The following is a 9,499-nucleotide window of genomic DNA, read 5'->3' on the forward strand; positions in this document are numbered from 1 at the left end:
ATCTTCAATTTTTTTCATCAGTATTTTACAGTTTTCAGAGTACAGATCTTTCACCTCTTTGGATAGGTTTATTCCTAAGTATTTCACTGTTTTTGGTGCAGTTGTAAATAAGATAAATTCCTTAATTGCTCTTTCTTCTTTCTAATATCTCCATAGTTTTGCCTTTTCCAGAATGTCATGTAGTTGAAGCCATAAAGAATGTAGCCATTTCCTATTGGCTTCTTTCATCAAGCAATATGCTTTAAGGTTTCTCCATGTCTTCTGTGGCTTTATAGGACCTTTCTTTTGACTGGAATAATATAATAGTTCACTGTATGGATGTACCACAGCTTGTTTATCTCCTTTATCAAAAAACATCTTTGGAACTTTTAAGTTCTGATAATTATGAGTGAAACCACTATAAACATTTATGTACGGGGCTTTTGTGGCCATAAGTTTTCAGCTCCTTTAGATGAATACCAAGGAGCATGATTTTCTGTATCAAATGGTAAGAGTATGCTTAGTTTTGTAAGCAGGCACCAAACGATCTTCCAAAGTGACTGTACCATTTTGCAATCCCACCAGCAATGAATGAAAGTTCCTATTGCTCCACATCCTTGCTAGCATTTGGTATTGTCAGGGTTTGGGACTATTGTCATTCTAATAGATGTGCAGTAAGTGGTATCTCATTCTTGTTTTAATATGAAACTCTCTGATGATATATGCTACTGAGTATCTTTACAGGCTCTTCCTTGCCATCTGTATATCTTCCTAACACCTAAGGTGTTTCTTCATATCTTTTGCACATTTATCCAAGCACTTTATTCTTAGAGCAATTTTATATTCTCTCCAAAACTGAGTGGAAGGTATAGTGATAACTTATATACTTCTGTCCTCCACAGATGTATAAACATCTCCCACCAGAGTGGTACACTTATTATCTTTGATAAACCTACACTGGCACATCATTATCACCTGGAATGCATTGTTTACCTTAGGGTTCACTCATAGTGTACAGTCTGTGTATTTAGACAAGTGTATAATTATGTGTATCCACCAGTATAGTATCATACAGAAAAGTTTACTGCCCTAAAAATCATATGTACTCTACCCCCTCCCCTTCCTCTCTCTCTCTCTCTCTCTCTCTCTCTCTCTCTGCTAGTCCCTGGCAACCAATGATCTTATAACTGCTTCCATAGTTTTGGCTTTTCAGAGTATCATAGAGTTGAAATCATATAGTATGTATGTTTTTTCAGATTGGCTTCTTTCAGTAGTAAGAAAGTAAGTAAATAAGTTTCCTTTATGTTTTGTCCTTGGTTGATAGTTAATGTCTTTTTAATGCAGAATGCTATTCCATTGTCTGGATAAATGGTAAATTTATTCATTTACCTACTGAAGGACATCATGGTTGCCTTCAAGCTGAGGCAGTTCTAAATCTGCCTTAAACATTTGTGTGCAGATATTTATGCAGATATAAACTTTCAAATCATTTGGGGAAATACCCAGTAGTGCAATTGGTAGATCACATGGGAAAAGAATGTCTAGTTTTGTAGTAAACTATCAAACTGCCTTCCAAAGTGGCTGTGACATTTTTGCATTCTCTCCAGCAATGAATAGAAGTTCCTATGGCTCCACATCCTAATCACTATTTGCTGTTATCAATGTTCTGGATTTTAGCCATTGTAAAGACATATAGTGATATCTTATTGTTTTAATTTGCATTTCTCTGATGACATGATATAGAGCTTCTTTTCATGTGTATATTTGCCATCTGTATATCTTCTTTGAAGATATGTCTGTTAGAATGTTGGCCCATTTCTAAATTGGGTTGTTCATTTTCTTGTTGAGTTTTGAATTCTTTGTGTATTTTGGACTCAAGTCATTTTTCTGCATGTGCAAAGGTTTTCTCCAGTCTGTGGCTTGACTTGTCATATTTTTAACAGTGTCTTTCACAGAGCACAACTTTTTAATCTTAATGAAATGCAACTTATTAATTGCTTTTTTTGATGATGAAGAGTTTTTCGTTTTCAGTGTGTTCAGATTGTTTCTTCTTTGAAGACAGGACTGGTGAGTTCCCAGCTCTTTAAAAGCTCAAATAAAAACCAGAAATCACTAATTTCTCTTTGAATTTTTATTGGGATGCCCACCAAGTCAGAAATGGATTTATTTTTATAACAATACTGAAAATAAAGCATGATCATTCCTATACTACTTTATTCTGACTGCTGAAACATATTACCACAACTTAGTGGCTTAAAACACCATAAACATATATCCTGTAATTCTAAAGGTCCTATGTGGAAAGTGAGCCTGCAGGGTTGTGTTCTTTTTGGAAGCTCCAGGGAACAATTTTCCAGTCTGCCTACATTCTTTGGTTCCTTTCTCAGAGCCAGCAGCATAGCATGTTTCTCTTCCTCTCTGACCTCCTGCTTCCCTCTTACAAGGATTCCTGTGATTATAGTGACCCCTGTGAATAATGCATGATAATCTCTGCATTTCAAGATCTTTAACTAAATTCCTGGAATTTGGATGTCGACATCTTGAGGGGGGCTGTGTTATTTCTCTCTACAGATGCCCCAAAGATGCACTTGCTAATAATAAAGATGTTAGCTCTCAAAACTTTAACAATGAATTACTTTAAAAAATATTATCTCATTTGACTATTATTACCAAATAATTTCAAGAAGATAATGTGCTAGTGTGTCACACTAATTCTACATCTCTACATCACACTAATTCTTCATCTATCTCAAACAACAGGTTACCTAGTTTTCCTGTTTTGCTTTCTGCTTATAAAGCCCATAGAAAGAACCAATTTGCATTTCTTACATAATCATGTTTATGTCTCATGTGGATGTAAATGTGCTAAGAAAAATGAAAAATAATGTGGATCTTTTCTTATATAATATGCCCAGTGGAAGCACTGGGGCAACAATCCTAGAACTATAAGACAATAAAAACATTTTTTTTTAAGATTTTATTTATGTATTTGACAGACAGAGATCACAAGTAGGCAGAGAGGCAGGCAGAGAGAGAGGGGGAAGCAGGCTCCCTGCTGAGCAGAGAGGCCTATGCGGGACTGGATCCCAGGATCCTGGGATCATGACCTGAGCTGAAGGCAGAGGCTTTAACCCACTGAGCCACCCAGGCGCCCCGACAATAAAAACATTTTAAAGACATTTTTGAGATTAGATTCATAAGGATTGTACTCTGAAGAATCATACAGCAAGAGACAGAAAAGGAAGTCATTCTCTTCCAAGGTTATGAATCCTACCAGGGACATATGAGTGGGAATTCTGGAAGGATTACAAAACCAGTAAGAGTTCATAAGCATTGAGGGAAGCAGGTGAAGGCTTTCTGAGAGATCACTTGAAGAACTTTTGAAAATGAGTATATGTTCAGTAGTTAGAGCAAAGGATTTAGTGTCTGTACTATTCTTCATGCTGGTGGTTGAAAAACAGGACAATGTATTTATTTTTCTAACTTCATAGTCCACATCTATAATGTGGAGAAAACATATTCAAATGGTATGTGTGATGTACATGGCTGAGGTCCTGAAACACAATAAATGCTAAACCAGCACCAATGTGATTATGATAATCTCACTGCTTTACATCCCAGTCTGATTCTTTAGTAGATGAAAATATGCACCTACTTTTTTTAGGGGGTGAGATGAGTTTCTCCTTTTTTTTTTAATTTTTTATTTTTTTTATTAACATATAATGTATTATTATCCCCAGGGGTACAGTGTGTAAACCTGTGAATCACCAGGTTTACACACTTCACAGCACTCACCATAGCACATACCTCCTCCAATGTTCATAACCCCACCCCCCTCTCCTTACCCCCTCCCCCTGGCAACCCTCAGTTTGTTTTGCGACATTAAGAGTCTCTTATGGTTTGTCTCCCTCCCAATCCCATCTTGTTTCATTGATTCTTTTTCTATCCCCCCATCCCCCGCATTGCCTCTCAACTTCCTTATATCAGGGAGATCATATGACAATTGTCTTTCTCTGACTGACATTTCTCTAAGCATAATACCTTCCAGTTCCATCCATGTCATCACAAATGGCAAGATTTCGTTTCTTTTGATGGCTGTATAGTATTCCATTGTTTATATATACCACTTCTTAATCCATTCATCTGTTGATGGACATCTAGGTTCTTTCCATAGTTTGGCTATCGTGGACATTGCTGCTATAAACATTTGGGTGCACGTGCCCCTTTGGATCACTACATTTGTATCTTCAGGGCAAATATCCAGTAGTAAAATATGCACCTTCTTGAAAGGATTTATTCCCTTAGGGGTGCCAGCACAGCCTCTATAGGCACCAATTTATTCGCTATTAGTGCAAGGAACCACCTTGGGGACAAGAACTTTGAATCAGCAGAACTATTTTACATCCAAGTGTTACGTCCCATAAATTGTGATATCTGAGCGGAGAGCCCGACGGGGGGCTCGATCCCAGGACCCTGAGATCATGACCTGAGCCGAAGGCAGAGGCCTAAACCACTAAGCCACCCAGGCACCCCCCCAGGATACATTTTATATGGTCAGTGCAGCATGTGAATTCCACTGAATGGCCTCTGTATCCCATTCTTCACTATTTCATCATTGACTATTCTTTGAAAATAGCAAGAGATTCATATTGACAATATAATTATTTTTACTGATATCCTTGACCAAGATTACACATTAATTATTGGCTTATAGAGACTCTGCACTCATAGTAAGTCGGTGCCCAGAACAGCCTGAATCCACCAAGCATTTAGGACATCTTTAGACTAGTTAACTAGGCTTAGAAAAGATGAGCTGCCTGCCTGTCCTGTTCCTTATGGGAATTGTTTTTGTATAAGCAAAGAAAGCTCTTGAATGAAACAAGTCAAGGCTCAGAATATCAAAGGACTTTCATGCACTTTAAGGCATCCCTTTGAACTTCTGCAAATAGGTCGGTTGCCACACAGTGGATAAACAGTGAGTACCTATGTGTGAGTCCAAGATGGATCTCACAGCAGTCTCCATTCAGTATATTTCCATCCTAAATACATGGAAGACTGTACAGTCACTGCCAATATGTTTTCATTACTCAGATCATCTTATTGCATGGGTCTTAAAAACAAACAACAAAAAAACCATACATATGAAGAAAAATTACAATTTTAGTACAAGTGAATTTAGCCCACAATGATGTACTGAGAACTATTTATGTAGAAAATTTGCTACAACTGTGGAAAATAAAAGAACATCTACCATATAGATTCAAATGCTAATATGCTATGCTAAATAATGCCTGATAAATTGATTCTCTTCTGTGTAGAGGATAAGGTCCAGTTAAGTCTTACTTTTGATGTCAGTTACATAAGGAAAAAGAGTAAGTCTTAGAGTAGACCCTAAAATTGAGAGAAAAATCAGTACACTGGATAGAGTTTTTAAAATATTATTATGTTTGGGGTGCCTGAGTGGCTCAATCGTTAAGTGTCTGCTTTCGGCTCAGGTCATGATCCTGGGGTCCTGGGATTGAGCCCTGCATTGGGCTCCCTGCTCAGTGGGGGGCCTGCTTCTCCCTCTCCCACTCCCCTTGTGTCCCTTTCTTGCTGTGTCTCTCCCTGTCAAATAAATAAATAAAATCTTTAAAAAATTATGATGTATGAGGAATAGTAAATGTTTAACAGTGAGCTTTCTAGGGAGAAAAGGGGCCTTATTTATAGCGTTTGCCAATGTTATAGTGTAAATACTCCTACCTGGGCCAATTTCACGCAACCACTGTGTCACCACTGTGCATGAAGTGGGAAAGGCATTAGTATAATCAGTGTTAGTAAGCCAGTAAAAACCAGTTCCATCAAATATTTGGAAGTTACAGACAGAGACTATAAAATATCCATGTAATTCCCTGTATTTACTAGGTTTCCTTAAAATGAGAATGAATATATATGATTGTTTCTGGCCTAAAAAAATGAGATGTGATGTGTGCCATGTCTAAGCTACAGTGGCTGTAAGCAGGTAACATCTTCCCTCTATTTCCCTGCTGTGGTCCACAAGGGGAACTCATGTTCCATAAGGCAGAGCTACAAGATGAGAAAGGGCTGCCTTGCACATGTCTGACTTTGTGTAAGTGTGAAATATATATCAGTATAAGGCACTGAGGACTTGGGATGTATCTGTTGTGTGGTGGCATCTGAGTATCATGTAGGAAGATGAAGGGTGGTATATGTGATGCAGTTGCCATTTGGAGAACTCCAAAAACCTAAAATGAAAAATACTAAGACAAGGTGTGTCTGAAGTGTTTCAAGTCCTTTGAGATTCAAGGTAGATCGAGGCAGAGGATAAGATGAGAAAAGGTCTCAAAGCTGGTGATTATGGGGGTGCCTGGCTGGTTTAGTCAGTAAAACATGAGAATCTTGATCCTCAAGATCATGAGTTCAAGCCCCATGTTGGGTGTAGAGATTACTGAAAAAAAGATGATAGATGATTGAAAGATAAATAGATGATGATAGAGGACAGACAGATAGACAGACAGATAGATAATAGATAATTATAGGAGGATCGAGGTCTGCCTGTGGTTTAGTCAGATTATTCCAAAGTGGATCTTCCAGAAGTGGCCTTTGAGATGGAGTTCACTGTTAGGATATTTATTAGGGATCAACAGTTATAGAGGTGGAGGCAGGAAACCTTCAACGTCAGTGTAACAAAGGCTCATTCAACCCCACAGGTACCTCTGAAACACTTAAGGTCTACCAGTTGCACCATGATGGCTGGGCTCTTGTATCCCCACCACAGACACAACACCAGAAGCACATGCACTAGGACAAATCATCGCTACACCGAGTCAATCCAAAAGGGGCTGATAGCTGGCTGGTATCTACTGGCAGCTAGAATGAAAAAGTCTTCCCTTCAAGTTATGACTCTCTATATGCACAACACAGGTTGAATTCAAATTGGAAGAGTCTCTGTTTTCTTTTCTTGCTTCTGTTTTCTCATTTTCCACTTATCAGGTAATGGTAAGAATAACCCCAAGATAGGGTATTATTCCTAGTTTGAGTCAGAGATTTAAGTACCCATCCAGGGGGGTGCCTGAATGGTGTGGTGAAGTTAGTTAAGCCTTGGGATAGAGCATGGTGTTGGGCTCTGGATGCAGCAGAGAGTCCGCCTGAGATTCTCCCCCTCTGCCCCTCCCCCCACTTGTTTTCTCTCTATCTCTCTCTCTCTCTAATAAATAAAATCTTAAAAAAAATAAAAAATAATACTCGGGTAAGACAACTACAAGAGAAGGATGAACTAACTCAGCTTTGCAAAGTCTAAACTGTGGAGTCAGCCACCTTTTCTACTTAGGAATTCTTGTCCAAGTTAAGCTTTGAAATATCTATTTTTCTTGACCTTAAGAAAATGAAAAAAGTGTCCTTTGATTCAGCCACTCCACTCCTAAGAATATATCCTAAGCTTTTAATTAAAAAAAAATTGTTTAGAGTTTATTTATTTACTTATAAGAGAGAGTGTGTATGGCGGTGGCGGGGAGAACCTGACGCAGACTCCATGCTGATTTTGGTGGCAATGTCCTATGATGGGTTTGTGGCTATCTGCCACCCCTCTAGTACACTATCATCATGAATTGGAGAGAATGCACAGTCTTGGCCATTGCTTCCTGGATGTGTGGATTTATTCTGTCTCTGGTACATGCAATTCTCCTTCTAAGGTTACCCTTCTGTTGGCCCCAGGATGTAGACCAGGTCTTCTCTGAAATTCTATCTGTCCTCAAACTGGCCTATGCTGACACCTGGATCAGTGAAACTGTTATCTTTGTTGCCTGTCTGTTTATTTTATTTGGGCCCCTTTGCTTGGTGCTAGTCTCCTCTACTAGCATCCATTGGCCCATCCTAAAAATCCAGTCTAGGGGAGGCCAAAAAGAAAGCTTCTCCACCTGTTCTTCCCACCTTTGTGGGGTTGGGCTTTTCCTTGTCACTGCCATGGTAGTTTATATGATCTCATTTTTCTAGTCAAAGAAAGGAGAAAGAAAACAATCTTTCCCTATTTCATGGTCTCTTCAATCCAATGCTGAATCCCTTCATCTACAGCTTCAGAGATGCTCAGGTGAAGAATGCCTTGTATAGAGCATTGCAGATAGGGTCTGTATGAGGGGAAGACAGAACTTTTAGCTAGGTCAAATCTTTTCCTTCAGAGGTTTTGTTTGAGAATGACTTAAAGGTCAGAAAAATTACCTAACAATAAAGTTTGATAAGAAAATGTAAATTGCCCGAGACTCTACCTGAAAGTAGAAAACTTGTTTTTTTAAAGATTTTATTTATTTGACAGAGAGAGAGAAAGAGATCACAAGTAGGTAGAGAGGCAGACAGAGAGAGAGGGGGAAGCAGGCCACTCAAAGAGCAGAGAGCCCGATGAGGGGCTTGATCCCAGGACCCTGAGATCATGACCTGAGCTGAAGGCAGAGGCTTAACCCACTGAGCCACCCAGGCACCCCAAGAAAGTAGAAAACTTTTTGAAGTGCAAGAATAGTTGCTCGTTCTGAGCATGTTTGTTTAGAGATGAGGCACCTGGATTATCAATACACTTAATGCTGTAATAATCCATAGAGTCCATTTCTTCAAGAAATAAATTAGTATCTTAATTAAGATGATTTTTGTTTAATTGTTGAAACAAAATGTCAACACACTGCTCTAAGTCATCAGTTCAATTATAAACTTTCACATCACCTGATAACAAGCAATATTTTTCAGAAAAATTAGCACCCAGAAGGAAAGTCTTGGACTACGGTAGCTTATGTGTACAGTCATCACCAAACTGTGTATTTCCACAATCCCACCAGTGAGTCATATGAAGAAAGGACTGAGATTCATTGCTGGATAGCTAATAAATGCCAAGTGTTCTGACTAGAGTTGAGAAATTCTTAGTAGGTAACTAAAACTATCTCACAGCTCCTTATAGAAATTTCCTCATCCCCCCTCTACTGTGCTTTCATTTTCCCTTCCCACCTACTCTCTCCCTGTAGTCTCCCACTTCTATTTTACAACACATGTAATTAAAGACAGATTTATTCTCTAAGTACCTCACTTCCACATTATTTTTATATGTCTTGACAGGGTTTCCCTCAAAGCGTCTGCATTTTTATTTTCCAGAGCAGCAAAATATTTCAGGCAGTAGTATTTCACCTTGCCATGACTTTCAGTCATTAAAAAAAGAAAAACTAGTAAGATAAATTAATAAATATATAGTGGAATAGAGTAACATTCTACACTCGGCTTCTCAATGGATAAACTACATTAATAATCAAGGAGGGTGTTGCCTGGGTGGCTCAGTGTGCACTCGGCAAGGAGTCTGCTGGATTTTCCCTCTCCCTCTCACCCTTCCCCCATGCATGCACACGCTCTCTCTTTTTTCTAAGTAAATCTTTAAAAAATAATAATCATCATCATTGAGGGACTGGGACTTCCAGGCAATGTCATCAAAGCATCTAAGACATACTTTTCATTACTAAATGAGTCTTCTTTTCTTATGAAATTAAATCAT

At 38.6% G+C, this 9,499-nt stretch overlaps 1 pseudogene; it reads left to right on the top strand.

The window, feature by feature from the left end:
- Positions 1–7,510: 7,510 nt before the first annotated feature.
- Positions 7,511–8,110, top strand: LOC101689883 (annotated as a pseudogene).
- Positions 8,111–9,499: the final 1,389 nt, after the last annotated feature.

This window comes from Mustela putorius, unplaced genomic scaffold (assembly GCF_011764305.1).
Source record: "Mustela putorius furo isolate JIRA1106 unplaced genomic scaffold, ASM1176430v1.1 tig00003845_pilon_pilon_pilon, whole genome shotgun sequence".
Taxonomy (NCBI): Eukaryota; Metazoa; Chordata; class Mammalia; order Carnivora; family Mustelidae; genus Mustela; species Mustela putorius.